The following is a 19,940-nucleotide window of genomic DNA, read 5'->3' as shown; positions in this document are numbered from 1 at the left end:
ACATATAATCCTAGCAGTAACGATTCGACTGATACAGTATACAATCACCTTGTAAGAAAAGACAGGAACAACTACTCAGATCCAAAAGGTTTGCTGCACGAGCCAAAACTTGATGGCTTTACAAAAAGCCCAATAGGCTGAGGCATTTCATCGGGAGCTGTTGCTAACTGGAGCCAGATAATAGATATAAAGCCATTCACAGATAAACCCGTGGTAGCATGAACCTTCTGTGTTTCACTAAGCATATTGGCGAGTAATGTTGGGCTACGTTACAGCCAGAGTGCTCCGCTGCTTCATGTATAAATAGTCCAAACCTTTGCACATTTAGCAAAAAATTAAGCCACCTTAACTTCAGCGAGTCGTTGTTATTCTTTCAAAGACTCCTGGTAAAATGCAACATACATTTAACATATGGGATTTACTTCCAAGTAAACAGACGCACCATTATTCGGCTTGGTTTTACTTGCACGGTTTGCTATTTTTCACTTTTGGAAGAATGGCACCGTCAATGCATTCCTTCTCTTTAAGGCTGCCAGGTCTCCCGCGGACCCCAACCGCAGCTATTTCAAGACCAGCAACAGCTTTTCGTGAAGAAATGAGACAGGTGAAGGAATACCCCCGCCCCCGTCAGTTTTGGCGAAACATTTCCTCTGTTCAATCTTAACTGGAGAGGCCATTTTATTTTGCAATATAAACATGGAAAGTTGCTACACGCAAAAGCGCTCGCTAAAAAGACAAGACTGGAGCCAGCTTTGCTGCTCGGGGACGGTTTCGGGGGTGGGATGGGCGGAGAAATCGGTAGCCCCAACAGACCACATCTGGACGGGGGGGGGGACCGGGCTGGGGCAGGCTGGCAGATGGAGGCGACTGGTGAATGAAGGCTGGAGCGCGGTCTGGAAAACGCACACATGCCCTGCCTACGCTGCCCGTCGACGCCTCTGCTGCAAGCGCGGTGCGGCGGCTGAACGCCCGCAGCAGGGCCACCTAGGGAGGCGAGCGCTCCGCGGAGGGGGAGTGGAAGAGGTTAGGGGGCGGCAGCGGCGCTCTTTCGGCCTCCCCTCCGGCTCTCGCCCCGCTCTCCCTCCGGCCACCGCTCGCAGCTCTCCCCAGTTGCCACCATCCCCAAGATGGCGGCGCGCGGCTAAGACGGGGAAGGGGCAAAAATCGCGGCGGCCTCCATTTCTCCCACTCCCCTTTTCTCTCTCCGCACCCCCGCCGCGGCGGTGCTTACTCGGCCACTGGGTCCCGCCTCCCGCTCCTCCCCGTCCCCACCCGAGCCAGCCAGCCAGAGCCGAGGAGGAGCAGCCGGAGGAGCCACCGGAGAGGGACAGTTGCAGCCAGGGGGCCCCGGGTGCCCAGGAGCCCACAGCGGGAGCCGGGGCCCCAGCAGCAGCGCCAGCCTCAGTGCCACCAGCCCTGCAGGAGCTGGGCTCAGACGCCTCGGCCAGCCGCTCCTCCTCCTCCTCCTCCCCCTCCTCCTTTTCACGCCGCCCCCAGCGGCCTTGGCCCGGCCTGAGGGAGACGGCTAAGAAGCAGGCAGGCAGGCAGGCAGGCCGGCCGGCGGTGGTCCGGGGCGAAGGCTGCTGTCAACGCGTCCGCCCGCCCCACGGAGGCGACAGCAGGAGAGCCGCCGGGGCAGCTGTCAGGGGGAAAGAAGGTGGGGTTCCAAGCTGGGGTTGCTCTCTTATTTGGGGGAGGGGGGCTGTCGAGGAAGGGGCGGGGCGCAGAGGCGTGCAGAGCGTCTGCAAAACGGGGCGAAGGCGAAGAAGTGCGATTTGGGCGGGAGGAGGAGCGGGGGGGGGGAATGCAAAGAAGGGGGCGCGGTGCAGGTGGTCTCGGGAAAAGGTGGGGTGCAACGGCGCTGTTTGGGCTGCGAAGGGCTGCAGGCCCCCGAAGAGTGACTAGGGGAGGGAGGGGTTTGGAGGTTGGGGAGGGGGCAAGGAAGGGGGCGTGGCGCCGAAGTGGCTATGGGCTGCTGGTGGTGGTGGTAGCAAAGGGAATTATATAATTGTGCGTGTGAAGGGCGAGGGGGGAGCAACGTGAGGGGCCGAGAGGAGACGAGGGGGGAAGGGGGAGGAGGCAAGCGGGAGGAGGGGGTCCGGGAAGTAATGTGGATCTAAGGGATAGAAGGGGGAATCTTAGCGTGGTAAGTTAAGTGGGGCTTGGAGTCGAGTCTGTGACAAGGACGCACGGTTGTTCCTGCAGAAAAAGCGATCCGGCTGAAGGATCTAAGGGCAAAGAGCAATTTGGATAGTGGAAAAGGGGTTGCTTGGTGAGCAAAGAAGGGTTCCTTTTATTTATAGTTGGATACTGTTGGGAGAATTTACTGGTGTAAACAATTCCACTCTATCAACGAACTCTTCTTATTGCCTATATAGTGAAAATGTGAAATATACACCATCTACCCTTCTGTTTCTCACCTTCCACAGAAAAGGTTAGGAAGCCTTCAGGCTTGTTGATCCCTAAGATTATCATTGTAGGATGAGCTTGCTGGAAAGATCCCCTAAGGTCTAACGAAAGCGCTAGAAGCCTCAGTGCAGGTTGGAAGCAAAATATCTTGAATATCTGGAGAAGGCAATGAATCCTTTCCTATGTAGGATACTTGTGTGGGGCGAGGTCACTTTGGCAAATGAGGTGTGAAGTTCAGAAAGAGTTTGAGTTTGAAGTGAGCATCAAACTCGTGAGATTTGGAGTATATAACAAGCTTTCTTTTTGTATGGTGGGTTAAAGAAGAATAGGAAGCAGTGTTGAAAGTGACTTATCCCCACCACAAATTAGCAGTGGCGGTGGCACCATCTGGCCTTGAAACAGGAAGGTTTTGCTTTCCTACTGGCAAATTATGGAGAGGAGCATCAATTGTAGCGAGTAGAGTTTTTCATTGCCTTTCCTTTTGGGTGACCCTGACACTCCTTGATAGCCGAGGTGGTTGCTTGGAGAAGTCATTTGCCTGTCTCTCCAGTAAATGTTAAAGGCAGATAGAGGCACAGATTTATAAAGAAATATGCTGAACTAGTGGGTTCCTTCCCTAGGTAGGGGAGAATTGGGTTAGACGATTTCCAAGATCCTTTCCACCTTCACATTCTATGATTAATAACAAGCAATTTAACTATAAATCTGTATGCGGAGCAATGCTGCTTTCAATTTGTATCCTTTCAAATTCCATTCCACTGCTTTTTTGAATAAGGAGTAGAGACTGATTTGCCTGACAATGGCTTTCTTTTCCCCTGCCACTGCAGTACATGTCAGGCTCTTAATAGTCAACCTATTTGTGCATTTCTTGTTTTAATAAAATGCAAATGTTAGCAGTTGCTATCAAGTTTAATAGAATAATAATAAAGTTTCATCCTTGTTGTTCTTTGTCCGATTTGATACTCTATTATGACTATCCTGTTTGATGCTTGATTGGAGGGGAGCGGGCTGGCATACTTCACAAAGAAAATTTGGAATGATAATCATTATATAGTTAGAGGGAAGTTTAATCCAAAGCAGTGCGTCTCAACCTAAACAATTTTAATGTGTGAAGCTTTTTGTCTGGGGAATTCTGGGAGTTGAAGTCCACATATCTTAAAAGTTGCTGAGTTGAGAAACACTGCTTTAGATTAAAGTTCTCTGTCATTTTGTGACTATCACTGTGGGGAACAAAAGTGCTTGTTTCTTTTAAGAGGAAAAAAATTGATGTTGCCCATTGTTATCTTCTAAAATTAGTTTCTTTATATCCCATGTTTGTAAACTATTGGTGCTTAATTACTGGTCTACATGTTCCCATTTCAGAGGGTTTTGGGAAAAGCAAGTAATGAACTTCAACTATTCTGCTTGATAGAAATCAAAATGGTAAAGAGGTATCAAATAGCTTTTGTAGTCATTTGGGTTTGAGATTTTTGAGGGCAAGGGAATTATACATAAACATTTTGGGATGATGGGGGACATCTGCTAGTATTAACGTGACTGTCTGAAAATCATGCTCCACTTCTGTTGACTAACTGGTTTGGTTTCATGTAAAAGGTTTTTTCCCCCAACTGTCTGACCTTTTCCCACTTTAGGGCTATCAAATGAATGTATTGAATATGTTTATAGTTCAATGTATTATACCTGAAGCATGATATTTACTAGCTCGTGTTACATTTATATTTCTGAATTACTTGTTTATCTAAATAATCTAGTTTTCCAAGTGCATGATCATAATCTTCTCTGTGGGTTACCTGACAGTTTTTAAGCTCATATCTTAAAAAGTGTAAAAATCAGGGGAAATTGAACTATTCAAACATTCCGTTTAACATAGAAATTGTGATTGAAAGGTGACTTCCTTCCACTGTAGGTTGGAGGAAATGAATCTTGCCGTGTGAGATTCTTATAACAGAACTTTCTCATCATTCCCCCCATTAGTGGATATTCTGATGATTTTACTAAATTCATGCTGAAAAACAGGAAAGTGTTCTCTGAAGTAAAGTGTGATGAGTTAAAAGAATATACTAATACTTGATTTCAGCCATGGAATAGGACATGCCAATTTTTTAGAGCCTTTATATGGCTCTAAAAAATTGGCATGCTCTGCTATTCTATTACTTGCAGTATTTGCTTCAGAAGAGGGGGCTACAAAATACAAATGTAGGAAAAAGAAGATTATATTGGATTGGATATTGAATTGGAATAACTAGGCCAGTGTTTCTCAACCTAGGCAATTTTAAGATGTGTGGACAATTCCCAGAATTCCCCAGCCAGCATGATCTAAATTTATACCATCTTAAACTCTTTCAGATCTGTAACCTATTTTTCAGTTCAAATTACTGTCTTCATAGCCTAACATTACAACACAGTTTACAGAAAGTTTTTTTAATTAATTAAAATTAATAGATCCTAACAGCTGAAGTAAGAAATACAGGAAAGACAAATGGAGATAGGCTTATCATGAACACAATTAATTCGATTTCAGTGAACTGAGACTAGCTGCACTTGTTTTGTGACTTGCTCGCTTTTAAAATAACATAGCATTTAATAATAACAAAACATAGCATAAAATAGCATTTAAAATAACAAAATACCAAATCACCTATTGTGGATTAATTTTATGTATAAACAATGCCTCTATGGCATAAACCATGTTAGCATGATTTATGTACCTATTCTTTAGGCAAGTTCAAACAAAAAAATAGGGAAAGGAAAATGAGAGTTGTATCTAGATTCCTATTGAGATGTATATATCATTTTAAATGACTCGATCTTAAAACTTACATTTAAACCATTTAAACATTTGATCTTCAAATACCTCAAAAGTGATTGAAATAGCTTGCTTTGAATTTAGAACAGTTTTGAACTGAAAAGTTACTGTAACACTATGAGCTGCAAACTCTTGTGACTGGCTCCTGAATCCATAACTGGATTCATAGATCTTGCTAAATCACACTACAGTTTGGTTAGTCTAAACTCAGGTTTATTGACCGTGATTTAAATCAAACCAGCTTAGACAACTGTAGTTAAAAAAATACATGGCTTAGCATGAATTGTCCCCATGTATGATCAGCTGATAATACCAGAATCTATTCAATTTGACTCTGAAAATGGATCTGGAATATGCATGTTCTGGGGTGGGAGATAGCATGGGAAAGGCAAGTACTTCAATCAGACACAGACTTAGAGAAACTGGCAAGATTGAGCAAAGGATGAGTGGGCTGGTTGAATTAATAAATGATGATGGCAGGCAAGCCAAGGAAGATTGGGGAAAAGAAGATGGAATGGACCCTTTATAATAGTGGTTAGTAAGCAGAAGGAAGGGTTGGATGGATGTGCACTGGTTGAATAGGTAAGTGTGGGTTGATGGCAGTGAAATGGAAAGAAGTTCAGAGAGGGGTTGATGGGTAGACTGGAAGACTTTGCACACTTGAACCATAGTAGGTCAAAGTAGATGTGAGGAGAAGGAGAATGCTGAAAGATCAGCGGATGGGCTGGCCAAGAGGAGGAAGAGAAGGAATCATAGGGCATGCCAGACTTGCCTTACTAGCCAGTAAGATTTTTTTCTCTCTCTCATCTAACCAAAGTGATCCAGGTTTTGATTGTGTCCCATTGAGATGTCTATTAATATTTCACAAATTTTTGTTCCATGCACAGAGCAAACAATGTTTTCCATTTCATGCGTTAACATGAAATAACAAAACTTCAGACTGCAAATAGTGGCATTTACAAACTCTTATTTAAGCCAGTTGTTAACTGAGTTCTGTAGAAATGTGATCAGATGCAACATCTCCCTTGCCTTCAATTCAAAGCAATTGACGTTAAATTAACAAATGGGTATATTTTAGATAGTTTGGTTAAATCTTTTTTTTTTGTTCACAATTCTTTTGTGGCAAACAGATCAATATTCATAAGTGTGACACATTTAGAGTTTGTTATGCAAATTAACTTACTGAAATAACAGTGTTGATTATTTAAAATGTGTACTTTTCCTTACGTTTTGGGCATGATTATAAGTGTTCAGCAGTATTACTTTTAAGGATCATTATACTTAAAACTGTATAAATCTATTCAAGCTGCTTACATTGATGATGGCTGCCAATTGAAACAGTATTAATTTGCATGGAAATATCAGAATTTAATTCATAAATTTGCCACCGATACTACAAGACAAGATATCCATAACAGAATTTTAATCAGTAATTTTTCTTAAAAATGGCACTACAACTGTTGCTGTTTTCTTAAGATATCGTATATATTTGAAATGTAACTGCATGCTTTTTGAAAGTTGAGTACAAACGTTTGTTTTGTTCTTTGAGCTCACTCCTGATGACTTCTTGGACCAAACTATATAACTATTTTGAAACAATATGGAAGTGGTTTGACTTTTGTCAAGTACTAACTACATAGATATATCCCTGCTTAGCTTTATGAGATCAGCCAACGGTGGCTAGGTTAGGTGCAAAAATAGCTAAGCAAGAGCATCTCTGCAATGTATGTAGGTATGTAGGTATGTATGTATATATAATTTATATATATTATATATATATATATGTGATGTCAAGTGGTGGGACCAACCAGGTAATAAAAACTCTATTTTTTACATGTGTGTGATGCATATTAAAAAGAGTTGGGGTTTTGATTGCTTGGTAGTCTCATCATTTGGTTGACCTTTCCCCCCAGGATGTCCTGGTGGTGTGATTCAGAAAGGACTTTAACTTGGACATCATTTGTGCATCATGTATCTGCTGGGGTTTGCTTTAGCTTTAGCAAGCTAAATAGAATTTTGATGGGAAGGGTCAAGGAAGAAGGCTTTCCCTGCTTTACGGAACATCTTGCCATAAGAGTTGAGGAAAGCCCCCAATCTCTTGCCCTTCCACAAAGGGGTCAAACGCTGTAGCCTTGGGTGGGGGAAACAGGGGTCTACACAATCCATGGGACAGGCTGGCCCTGTGAGAACTCTCCGACCTAAATTACACTTTTTGTAATTTTATAATGTTTTACATTTGTTTTAAAAATGTAATCTTAAATTATTTGGTTTTTAATGTTTTATTATATTGATTAAATTGTACACTACCCAAAGTCCTTCTATGAGGGAGATGGGTGACTAAAAAGTTAGATAAATGATAGAGATGGATGGATGGATGAATAGAGATAGATAGATAGATAGATAGATAGATAGATAGATAGATAGATAGATAGATATTTGAATAAGGTTTAATACTATGTTGCTGTCCCCAAAATAGTTTTAAATCAAATACATATAAGAATTGGAAACAGGAAAATAATTGTTCTGATTTTTTAACTTTCCTGGGAGTCTAATACACTTGTAAAACTTAGACAGTGCTGTTACAAATGAAGGCAAATATGTGGGGGACAAATGTGTCCCAGGATAATGTTGTAGGATGCAATCTTGTCAGTCACCAGGACCAGAGGTTTAGTCTTCTGAGCTTTTGGACTCATGCTGAAGCCCATCCTCAGGGAACGTCTCTCTCACCAGGATGGCCCAGAACGGGGAGAGAAAAGTTCCCTGAGGATGGGCTCCAGCATGAGTCCAAAAGCTTAGAAGAAACCTCTGCTTCCAGTGATCCAACCAGAACTGATCCTGCAACAATGCTGTTTTTTTAAAAAAAAATAAGCTAGCACTCTTCATGGTTTTTTTATTTCATGTTATAAAAATAAATCGCAAATATGTAAACAGTTTACATTAAAATAATTACAAAAGTAAAATTTGGGATATTATTTTGTTAATTATTTTATTTTTAGATAATTAAGGCTACTCCAATGTTTGGTGCCTCTGTAATAATAGAGAAATAGAAATGTCCGAATGTATTTTCTGGATTTTTTTACATAGTTGCCTTTTTATTTATAAATACATTGTTGCAATCAGTTTGCCTAGTTTTTGAAATAGATGGAAATTGTTCTTTTTTTTTTTTATAACCCTTCTCATGTTTCAGTAAGTTTCATTGACCAGTTTCAAGAATGATGTCAGTAAGTTTCAGTAATATTTTGGTGGAGAAGTGTAGGATTATTATATTTTTCTCTCTTCATCATATCTCTAGTTTTGTTGCACGTCAAGAGCTATAAAACCTTGCTTACTTCATAAATGTTTCCAGAACTGTAATCTGAACAATGAAATGAAGTTTGAATGGGGCTTTCATGTTAAAAGAATTCTGGGTAAGAATGCAGTTTTGAGTTGAAACTAGTTAACATTTCCATTAACCAAGGGTGACCTGTGCATTATCAGACTCCCAGTCTTTTTAGCTCCGCTTCAGTGCAAAACAAAAATAAATGTTCTTGCTTTTTTAGATTTAGAAATATATTCTCTTTTTACCATTTCAGAAAGTTGCAGTAGAGACTTCTTGCATTTCAGGCCAAATTATTTTGTAAAACTGGCTTTACAGTACTTCAGGAGTGATATCTTTGTAAAGCTTGGTAATTTGAAGACCATGCTTGCATGAATGTGTTTGAAGTGAAGTGGATTGTTTTTGATAAAACTTGAAAGAATGCATTAAAGTGCTCTCATTTTGATATAGGAACCACTTCAAACATTGATGCAACTTCCTGTTCAGAAAACACTTGCATGTAAAGAAAAGAAAGTGGTCTATAGTTTGCATGACAGTATAGATAGTGTTACTTTCATAGAGTGGTTAGAATGGAAATTTATCATTGCACTTAGTGAAAGTGCAGCTTTCTTCTATTTCCAGAAAAAAAATGACTTTAAAACTTGTCAGGAAATCGTCCAGATGTCTGTTATTGTATGAAATAATAATAATGAAGTTGAAGCTTCTTGATGGTTTTTATACATAAGAAAAGCAAGATTGTTAGGGGGGGATATCCCATAAAAATGACAAAACTCAGTCGTTACATTTCATAATAAATACTTTGTATACTTTACTCTATGCTTGTAAGGATATTCTTTTCCTTCTTTGAGGCGGGACTAAACAAGAATACCAGCTGGAGTTCTCTTCACAGTTTCACTGAGTCACAATTCTTTCCTCCATAATAATCCCCTTCCATTTTCCTTCCAACGTTTTCCGCAGAGGGTAGATGGTGATCAAAGCCCCGCCCCTTTGTATATACATGCAATTCAAATTCGTGTACAAAAAAGTTGGCGCTTGGATTTCATTGCCATGAAAACCGTTACATCTGTTTGGAGCCCTTTCTTCCCAATAAATACCACTGCATCCTTCCCAATTGTAAATTAGCATTTCATGAGTCTTCAGAAGTCTGTTTTGGGTTCCTCAGTATTTTTCTAAATCTTTTAAAAGCCAAAAAAAAAAAAAGTGGATAATACATCTTGGATACATAAAGTCTGCCATTTAGAACTTAACAAGGAATGCTTACATCTACATAATTTTAGTCCTTATTACAATGGAGGAATATTTTGATTTAAACTAATTTGCCTTGCCTCAATGTTTTATTGAGTTCTATGACTTATTTATGAGTTTAAACCAAATCTTGTATTTTGTCCTAACATAGGATATTAGAGCCAGTTTGGGGTAGTGGTTAAGGCACCAGCCTGGAAGCCAGGAATCTGAGTTTTAGTCCTGTTTAGGCATGAGGTTTGCTGGTTATCCTGGGCTAGTCACTGTTTCTCAGCCCTAGGAAGGACACAATTGGAAACCGCTTCTGAAAAACCTTGCCAAGAAAACTGCAGGATTTGCATAGGCAATTTTCGAGAATTAGGCGTCATTGACCGAAGAAAAAAAATCCCTAGAAATAAAATAAGTTTTATTTCTCTGTATGCTGCCTTGTAATACCCACCTATATAGGCACCGTTCTAGTAGTTGGAAGGCTGTGTTAGCAATGCAGAAATCATGGATCACTCTCGCTCAGTCCTATATGCAACTGGAGTTCTCTAGCTAATAGCCAAATAAATAAATTTAAAACACAATGCAAGTAATGATTTTTTAAAAAAATACTAAAATTTGAAATTATAACCATTGTGTTCTAATACTTAGGGGAAGGGAATCCCTGCTTAATGTAATGTTATTGTTTAATTTCAGGTTGGTAATCCAGTGATTATTAATCCTTTGAATTATCATTACAGAGAATCCAAATATCTCTTCTACATAGCAGAGAATGCTGAGAAAAATGATCAAGTTCTTCTTTCTAATCTAATAAATTGAGAGTGTATCAATCAATATAGCTCACACATTTCTTAGCTCCTTATCATGAAGTTCCTTAGAAAAAAATAAAAATGATTTTGCAATACTCATTGATTCTTACTATTTATAGTTATAGTTAATTGAAGCAGATTATTTAAGGATACCAGTGAACTATTTGCATGATGCTCATACGTTTTTTGAATCCTGAATCATAATGTGGTGATGAATTTTGTCCCTCTGTCCAGCTATAAAGGAAGCTTAATCCATGGGCTGCCTGGAAACTAGAATGGGTTCTTAGCTTCTTTGTATCTGGATTGATTTAAACTAGCTTTGGGACTTGAAGTGGGATTTCTTTTGCAGAGAATTCTGGACAAGAGGCAAATTTTTCTTCTTCTCCCCTCCATCATTACATTAAATGCACTCTTATGACTACTTGGAAGTAAATCCTACTGAGTACAATTGGGCCTATTACAGATAATACAGATGTATTGTATTTAAACTCAGTAAAATTAACCAGACTATATGAGATTTTTAAAATTCATATTTGTTATTTATTTATTTTTCCCTATTTTACTCTCTGTTTATTGTATACTGTAGGCAAGTGATGGAATACAACCGCTTTTGAGATTATAGATTTTTGTTCCAAGTATCAGAATCAATTATCTCCAAAAGTTAGGTATTAATTTAAAAGGCTTATCTAGTCGAGTCTCTTTGATTAGAAAAAAATATTTCTGCAGGCAACAAAGATGGAAATATTCCTAATATTATAAATTAGACAACAATTATATTAAGCAAGGAATCATTCTGTGTTCTCCACAAGAATATAATTGTGTCTTTCTTCATCCCACATTTTCTGACTTTAAGAAATCTATTTGTCAGTCAGTAGCAGTCTTATGAGAGAACTGCCTCTCTCTGGATGCTTTCCAGGAATGCAGAATGGCAGCTATTACCCTGCTAATCATAAGATCTGAGGGGAACACAAACAGATTATCTTCTTTCTACTGAGGAAAGTTGTGTAGCACTGTTGCAAGGGAGTGACGTACTTTTTTTTACAAATGAAGAAAAGCTCAGATCTTTGCATTTTCAAACCTGGGACTGTTATGCTTCTGAATTTCAAACTCGGGTCTTTCTGAGCTAACTCCAAAATCTAATGAACCTCTGATTCATGTAATGTAAGTGTGTTAGCAGAGTGTTATCTGGAGGTATTAAGAACACTTTCCAGTCAGAATGATACTTCAAAGATAGCTGACTTATTTCTTCATGTTGTAGAAAGAATAAAGAATTAGCCTTGTTTTGATTTGTTTATTCTTTATACAACATGAAGAAGGAGAAGAAGAAGCTTCTTCTCCGGTAATATTGTACTGCAAACTAGGGCATGCAAAACCTTTGCTAGACCAATTCTCAAATACAGCTCACCTGCCTGGAACCCGCACTGTATAACAGACATTAATACAATTGAGCGAGTCCAGAGATATTTCACGAGAAGAGTAGTCCACTCCTCTGCTCACAATAGAATGCCTTATGCCACCAGGCTCAAACTCTTGGGTTTAGACAATTTAGAACTGCACCGCCTTTGGTCTGACCTAAGCGTAGTACACAAAATTATCTGCTACAATGTCCTACCTGTCAATGACTAATTCAGCTTCAACTGTAATAATACATGAGCACACAATAGATACAAACTTAAGGTAAACCGCTTCAAACTTGATTGCAGAAAATACGACTTCAGCAACAGAGTGATCAATGCCTGGAATGCACTATCTGACTCTGTGGTTTCATCCCTAAATCCCCACAACTTTAACCTTAGACTGTCTACTGTTGAACTCACCCCATTCCTAAGAGGTCTGTAAGGGGCATGCGTAAGCACACAAATGTGCCTACCGTCCCTATCCTACTGTCCCCATTTATTCGTATCCTTATTCTGTATTCATAATCATGTTTATACTTATATCTGTTATCTTACACATATTTGACAAATAAATAAATGTTTGAAGATACATATAGCAGAAAACAAGTAGACATGCTGAGTATGTTTCACTTCATTGGCATCAGGTTGGTCTAGAACAGCATAAACAGAACTAGCCTCCTTTACTTATAGAAGTGTTCTTTCATCCAAAATATACATAGGGACTCTTGAGTCCAACCATCTATTGTTTTAATGTGTTGTATTTCCACAATAGAATACAAGGTTTACTACAAATACCTATAAATTCATTTTCAGAATTATGATTCAGAATCATAATGTAATTATAAGAATTGGTATGAGTGTACAGTAGCAGTCTAAAATAATAGAAATGGTAGCACGTAAACATTGTAACCTGTCCCAAAGGTGCTTCTTCAGGAGGCAACTGGACTTTTTCATTTTTTTCTTTTGGAAACGTTTTGTTTCTCATCCTAGAAGCTTCTTCAGTTCTGACAGGATAGTGGGGAATGAAAGGATTTATATTCCTTGCAGACAGCTGGTAATTTGCATCCTTTTAGAGGGTCTTTGAAGTACTTGGAGGTTTACCTGTGTCCTCAGGGTCACCTGAGTAGTACTCCTGTAGTCTGCATTTTTTTCCTCTGGAAATCCATTTCTGCTTATAGTTAGACAGTTATAACCTGTCCAAATTCTGGTATCTGCCATTTAATTCAGCTTTTAAATCGAAGACATTAGCTTAAAGTGTGAACTTTATGAACACTACTCTTCCTTTAGGAAGAGAAATCTTCCTTTAATAATAATGAGGTTTTGATTATATCCTGAAATTGAATGAACACCAAAAAATAGATGTTTTGGAAGAGACACACAATTGTGGAACAGAAGAAGCTCTTAATTGTCGCACCTTTGTAAAGCTTGTTAATACTTGTTGAACAAGCTCAACAACTACAAAGGTCAAATGCCAATGCCCAAGGTATGTTTTCTGTCATATTCTATATTCCATTCCTTTGCTTTCCGTTACAGATTGAAGTGATGACATTCAAACTTTTCAGATTTGGAATTCAGTTTTAATTCTAAACTAAGTTATATTCCCATTTTTAACTTATATATTTAACCATGGTCTCGCTTTTTGAAGTTTCCTTTTTCTTTATCAACAAGCCGAGCATTGTGTTGCCTGGCATTAATTAAAAATCAATAGCTTGGGTGTGAGGCTTAGACAACGTGAGTTTCTTTGCCTTTCTATTGAAAACATTACCAAGGCTGCATATTTTATGAAGCCTTTTCAACCTTTCACTTTGGTGCTAAAATAAACTTCTTGTGTTCATAGGCAGAATGATAAGGACAAGGTAGCTTTATTTAATTTTCCATACTTAGATCATTTGCCAAAGATAAGCTTTATAGAAGTTCCACATATCCCAGTAGTAGATAAATGTGATTGATTTTCCGAAGAATGTACAAAAATGTTTAAATGTATAAATTAAGATTCTTTTTTCATATTGTACATTAAAAATATTATGCTTGTATTGAGAGCTGGATATGGAACTTCTAGAACATATGGAAGCCACATATTTTAGAATCAGTGAAAAAAGTGGGCAAGGCAGAAGCTAAGCATTTTGAGACTAACACCCCCTTTTCTTCTTACTACCAATTTTATGAGTTGATTCCTGCCCCCATTTTTTCTTTTCATTCTTGTTCCTCTAAAAGTATCATTTAAATTGGTAATAATTGGGTACAAAGCTGTAGACAGGTGTTTCTTAAAATTGTCAACTGAAGACATGTGGACTTCAACTCCTAGGATTTCCCAGCCAGCATGTGAGGAATTGAAGTCAATACATTTTCAAGTTGCCAAGATTGAGAAACAGTGTTGTAGATGTACAAAATGCTTGGGGGCAGGAGGGGGGGTAGAGAGCATAGATTGATGCCCTGTGGAAGTTTCTCTTAGTTTCAATGGGAACCAAATTCACATTCATCTGGTTTAGCAGTCTCTTAGAGCTAATTAATTTCTTTATTTGATCTCTTTTTCTTGCTTGCCCTAATTTTCTCGGCAGCAAATACTATGTTCCTTGCTGTTACTAATCTGAGGTTATGCTTTAACTATGTACTCTATAGTGTCAGATTGTTCTTCAAAATGTATGTGAAGTCTTCAGTGGACAAACTTTAGCCAAATCTTTTCTTACATGCATTCTATATGCATCTAGGTTGATGCATTTTGCTGGGTTTTCTCTTGAAATAATGTATTAAATGAAACAAATGTTACAAGTCTCTCTAAAACTGTTCATAAATTGAACATACCACTTAGTTTATTTCTTAAAATTAATAATTTACATTCCTTAAATAGTTATTCAAGTTCAATTTTGTTCTTTGTATATTTTCTTAATGGAATAGATTTAATATATTTGCCATAATAAAGATCTAACTGGCTATTTAATACTTGCTGGATTTTTCCATGCTTTCGGAATCAAAATTGTTTTCACCATGTAAGATTCCGACAAGTATGTCCTTATTTATAACAAAATTCAATATGAGCATATATTTTATCTATACAATTTAAAAACAACAACAGATATCTCTAGATATTTATTTTTAAATATAATAGTTTTATCCTTTCTTGACTTTATAAAAGCAATTTTCCTAATTATGTACATTTTGTCTTGTTCTTTCTGGGAAGAATGCAATATTAAATATATTGTGTATAATTTAAACATAGAATAAAAGCTCAATAAAACTCCCATAAAAATACATTGAGTATAAATATAAATATATGTTATATATCATTAAGTTCACAATTCGAAAGTATCTATAATTTCAGATACTTTCATTTTATGATCTTTTATTTATCAATCATTCATTCAGAATGCATATTCCAGTTTTCAGTTTTTCTACTCTCTCTGGTATGTTAATTTTTCATTTCAAGAGCTAATTTAACTGATAATGTTATCAGAAAAATCATGGACATTGATATTTTTGAGCGTCTTACAGATTGTTAAAAATAACATACTCTATTCTAAAATGTATTTAATGTTCTTCTGAAAAAATATACCTTTTTGTTCCCGATAAACTCAACACCTTCAAAACACTCATATCACTAATATTTAGGAAATTTCTAAAATTTGACAATCTGTTTTAAGAAATCAGTATAATGGACCACAAAAACCCAAGCCAGGTTTTCTTTTAAAGCATACCATATTTTTAATGTAACAGAAGGAATATTATTATATACAAATGTGGCCCCTTGTACGCCCTGATTTATTTTAGTAGTAACACTACTATCTATCATTGCAATTATATGCTTTCAATTTAAAGAATCTTTGGAGAAAATAAGTATGAGCCATGGAACTGATCAAACGGGGAAAAAAAGCCACTATTCCTAAAGTTTGTATGTAAAATAAATGATTTAGAGTTGTAGTTCAGCCAAAGCAATTTTATCAATAGAGAATGGATCCATAGCAGTGGTGAAATGTAAAATTTGTTACTACCGGTTCTGTGGGCATGGCTTGGTGGGGAGGTTAATGTGACTGGGTGGGCGTGGCCAACTTTTTTTTTCTTTTAAAAGCATTTTTTCTACCATCTTAAGAGGTTGTAGAAAAAAATGCTTTTAAAAGCCTCTGACGATCCCAGCTGAGCCACACGATCATCAGAGTTTTTTTTTTTTTTTTTAAACTTTTAAAAGCATTTTTTCGGCCGAAGAGGTTGTAGAAAAAATGCTTTTAAAAGTTTTTTTAAAAAGCCTCTGATGATTGCAGGGTTTAGCTGGGCATGGAGGTGGCAGGGATTTTTGCTACCAGTTCTCTGAACCACCCGCCGCCATCGCTATCGGATCGGGCGATCCGGTCCGAACCGGGAGCATTTCACCCCTGATCCATAGCATGACAAGAATGTTTAAATTTGTTTATAGACTGAAGTATTTTGAAATAGTAGCTATTTGTGTATTGTAGTTAATAGAAACTTAGAAAATTCTGTATCATACACTATAACTGAATTGTGTTATAAATCTTGAGAGAAAATTAATATCTAAGCCTTGAAAACATTAAGAAATGATTATTAACTAGGAGACTGCTGAGATTTCTGGTAATCTAGGAAAAGAACAAGATGTCTACTTCAGATTTTGACTGAATAAACTTATCTTCAAGTCTGTCTAACCTCAGCATGAATATGCCCTGGTAACTATTATTCTGTGTCATGTTCACATGATAATTGCTTTTATCTCATCTCCAGGTCATAGTTGATTCAGTTTAAAGTAATATTTAGGTCTTCCATTTCTGAAGCAATATTTCCCCTTTTCTGAAATGCCTTTTGTCATAATGATAATTTGACATAATTCACTGATGATATGATTAAGGATGCAGTCAGGGTTTGGCATCAAACTAGTTCCTATTTGCCTACTTTTGGCTACTGTGAGCATACCTCCTTTCCTTCAGCCACCGGACAGTACCGTTTTGGCTTTGGTAGAAAAATAGAAGCTGCTTTTGAAAGAGTATTTAGGTTAAAGAACAGAGCTAAGACTTTCTTATGAGAGCACTGGACCTATGCTACACAAAAGGTTGATTTAAACTGGGAAAAAGCACAATATTCTGCTAGCTGCTTCTGCTAACAAGAAGTTGAGCTGCCTGTATTTTTACTGTTTTTATTATATTGATGGGAGTTACTATTTTTGCCTATTGATTCCATGCCTGTCAACAGGCTGCTTCAAGTTGCTACCTGCCACAAGGGTAGATCTGGACTTGCTGCTGGTGCTGCCATTTCACTTCAGCATTAATCAAAGATGGAGCTCACTCATTACAGGTGGTCCTTGACATACAACTGTAATAGAGCCTGCCCATTATGGTTGTATGTCATGCTGGTTGTAAAAATGGATCGGTCACATAACTGATCCAATTTTATTACTTTTTTTGTGGAGGTTGTTAAGCAAACACTGCAGTCATTAAGTGAATACCATGGTCATTAAAGCAAACCAATGGTTCCCTGGTTGTGTGTTTGCTGAAAACTTGAAGTAACTGCCAGTTTTCAGCAAAACCTTCATAAAACAGGGTCATGTGACTGCAGGACAGTGCAAACAGCTGCAAATACGGCTGTGTTGTTGATCGCCTAAAGTTCGGTCGTGATTGCAGAGGGGTCCTCAACCATTAAAACTTAAAATCTGTGTCGTAAGTCTCCTTTTTCATCATCACTTCAAACCATCACTAAACGGATGGTCATAAATTGAGGAGTGCCTATATTAAGTACTCTCTCTGACTTCATCTTGCACTGTACTCTTCATCAGCAATCAGTGATATTTTTGGCCATGGGGGGTCCTTAGTGCTCTCTGAATTTGCTTGTTTTCTTGCAGATGTTACATTACCCTAACTAGCAGGGGTGCGTTTCAAAACCCGTCACTACTGGTTTGCTTGTGGGCGTGGGTGCACTTGCATGCGTGTGCAATGCATCCGGGCGGGCAGGTGGAGCCGCCGCCACTGCTACCGGTTTGCCTGATTCAGAGTGAACCGGTAGCAACCCACCACTGCTAACTAGGTAACATCATCAGTGCTAGTAAGGAGTGCTATTTGCTGTCAGTTTATATTCTGGTGTCTTGCTTGTCTGTGTTGGTGTGGGGCGGTCTTAGAGATTCTGTGGTTGGGCGGTTTACTGATGGCTCTTTGGTAGCTTCTTGATTGGGGTATTGCTTACTTGATTGTTGGTCTGAGGTTAACCTTGGAGTTAATCTATGATGATCTGGTTGCTGATTACCAGTGGAGGGGTGCTGGAGTTGATTCTCTCTTTTGCATGGTCTATAGATGCTGTTAATGTCTATGTGTCTGTGTTTGGTACTCTGTTTGTCAGAGTACCAAAGAATCTCTAAGACAGCCCCCACCCACACAGATAGGCAAGACACCAGAATATAAACTGACAGTATAGTATCCTTACTAGCAGTCATGATGTTACCTACTTAGGGTAATGAATCTTCTGGAAGAAAACAACCAACCTCAGAGAACACCATGGACCCCTCATTTCATCCCTGAACTAAAATATTCTCTTTTTTGGACATGAGTTTAGTGTTTCCCTGAAGAGGACTAGATCCATGTTGAGAAATACTACAGCTGCCATTGAATTTCTTGTTAATTGGATAACTTGACAGGTCATGAAATACACCATTCAAAGCATCCTCTCTTATTTTTCCAATCCTGCCCCACCTCACAGTAGGGGAATTGATCACTGGTGTCAGGGTTCCAAATACCCTGTTTTCCCCAAAATAAGACATCCCCTGATAATAAGCCCAATCGGTCTTTTGAGCGCATGGCAATAAGGCCAAGTGCTTATTTCAGGGTTCAAAAAAATATAAGACAGGGTCTTATTTTCAGGGAAACACGGTAATAGACCCATAGGATGCAAAACTCTGAGGCAGGTGGATTCCTCAAAGAATAGCTTTATTGGATATATCATATTGGCACAGATCTGGTGAAAACCAACTCTGAAGGTTCCTGCGGTTTTCTCCTAATTAAAAGTAAAAGTTTTTCCGTCAATCCCAAACAGTCAGTCACATGGTCCAATCAAGGCACTGTCTGGTTGCCTGGTGACATCACTCCTCCTTCCTCTGGCCAAGTGTGAGAATGTTCTTGGTTCCCAAGAGAAAGTATTTTATTTTGGCTACAAAACCCCAGCTATCTCTAATGCCCCCTCCCTATCCCTCAGCTCCAGTGTGGCAACACTGAAGCTCCAAGATGGCTTTGGTCAGGTCAGCTTCAGGTTTGACAGGACTGGTTGTTTTCCTGTTAATAAGTGACATCTAGTGGGAGGAGAAACTGGCCTGGGGCATTCATCAATCACTTTGTCCCACATTAAACAGTAAGGAAAACCAACCTTATTACTGTGGCAAAATTGACTCAGCAATTGGGGAAGGAAATTTTATGGCAGATTACTTTTCATTGTTCTGTTTTCTCAAGGACCATGGGTGAAATGCTCCCGGTTCGGACTGGATTGCCCGATCCGGTAGCAATGGCGGCGGGTGGTTCGGAGAACCAGTAGCAAAAATCCCTCCCCCCCCATGCTCAGCTGAGCTGCGCGATCATCAGAAGCTGGTTTTTTTTTACTTTTAAAAGCATTTTTTCTTCGGCCAAAAGAATGCTTTTAAAAGTAAAAAAAAAAGCCTCTGATGATTGTGCGGCTCAGCTGGGATCGTCAGAGCCTTTTAAAAGCATTTTTTCTACAACCTCTTTGGCCAGCTGAGTTACCTGAGTTGGCTTTTTTTTCTTTTAAAAGCAAAAAAACCAAAAAAGCTTTTTAAAGAAAACAAAAGCCTCTGACGATCAGGCAACTCAGCTCAGATCGTCAGAGCCTTTTAAAAGCCTTTTTTCTACAACCTATTTGGCTGAAGAGGTTATAGAAAAAAATGTTTTTAAAATAAAAAAAATTGTTGGCCACGCCCACCCAGTCACATTACACCCCCACACACACCAAGCCACGTCCACAGAACCGGTAGTAACAAATTTTAC

General features: G+C 38.7%; 1 protein-coding gene across 11 annotated transcripts in view; it reads left to right on the top strand.

Moving 5' to 3' along the window:
• The first annotated feature begins 949 nt into the window (after positions 1-949).
• The window catches only part of NCOA1 (nuclear receptor coactivator 1), a 294,599-nt gene continuing 275,608 nt past the window's right edge, over positions 950-19,940 (top strand). For 5 of the 11 annotated variants that reach the window (XM_034421269.3, XM_034421265.3, XM_087883325.1 and 2 more), the window contains exon 1: positions 950-1,657. The gene's annotated coding sequence lies outside the window, so the exon portion shown is untranslated. Of the gene's footprint in view, positions 1,658-2,085; positions 2,273-19,940 lie in introns of those variants that run through there. The other 6 variants (XM_087883316.1, XM_087883326.1, XM_087883317.1 and 3 more) reach the window with 3 other exon arrangements.

Source organism: Pantherophis guttatus, chromosome 1 (genome assembly GCF_059756535.1).
Source record: "Pantherophis guttatus breed Tessera chromosome 1, ASM5975653v1, whole genome shotgun sequence".
Classification (NCBI taxonomy): Eukaryota; Metazoa; Chordata; class Lepidosauria; order Squamata; family Colubridae; genus Pantherophis; species Pantherophis guttatus.
The sequence above is the reverse complement of the archived record's forward strand: the minus strand, read 5'-3'. Positions and strand labels throughout refer to the sequence as shown.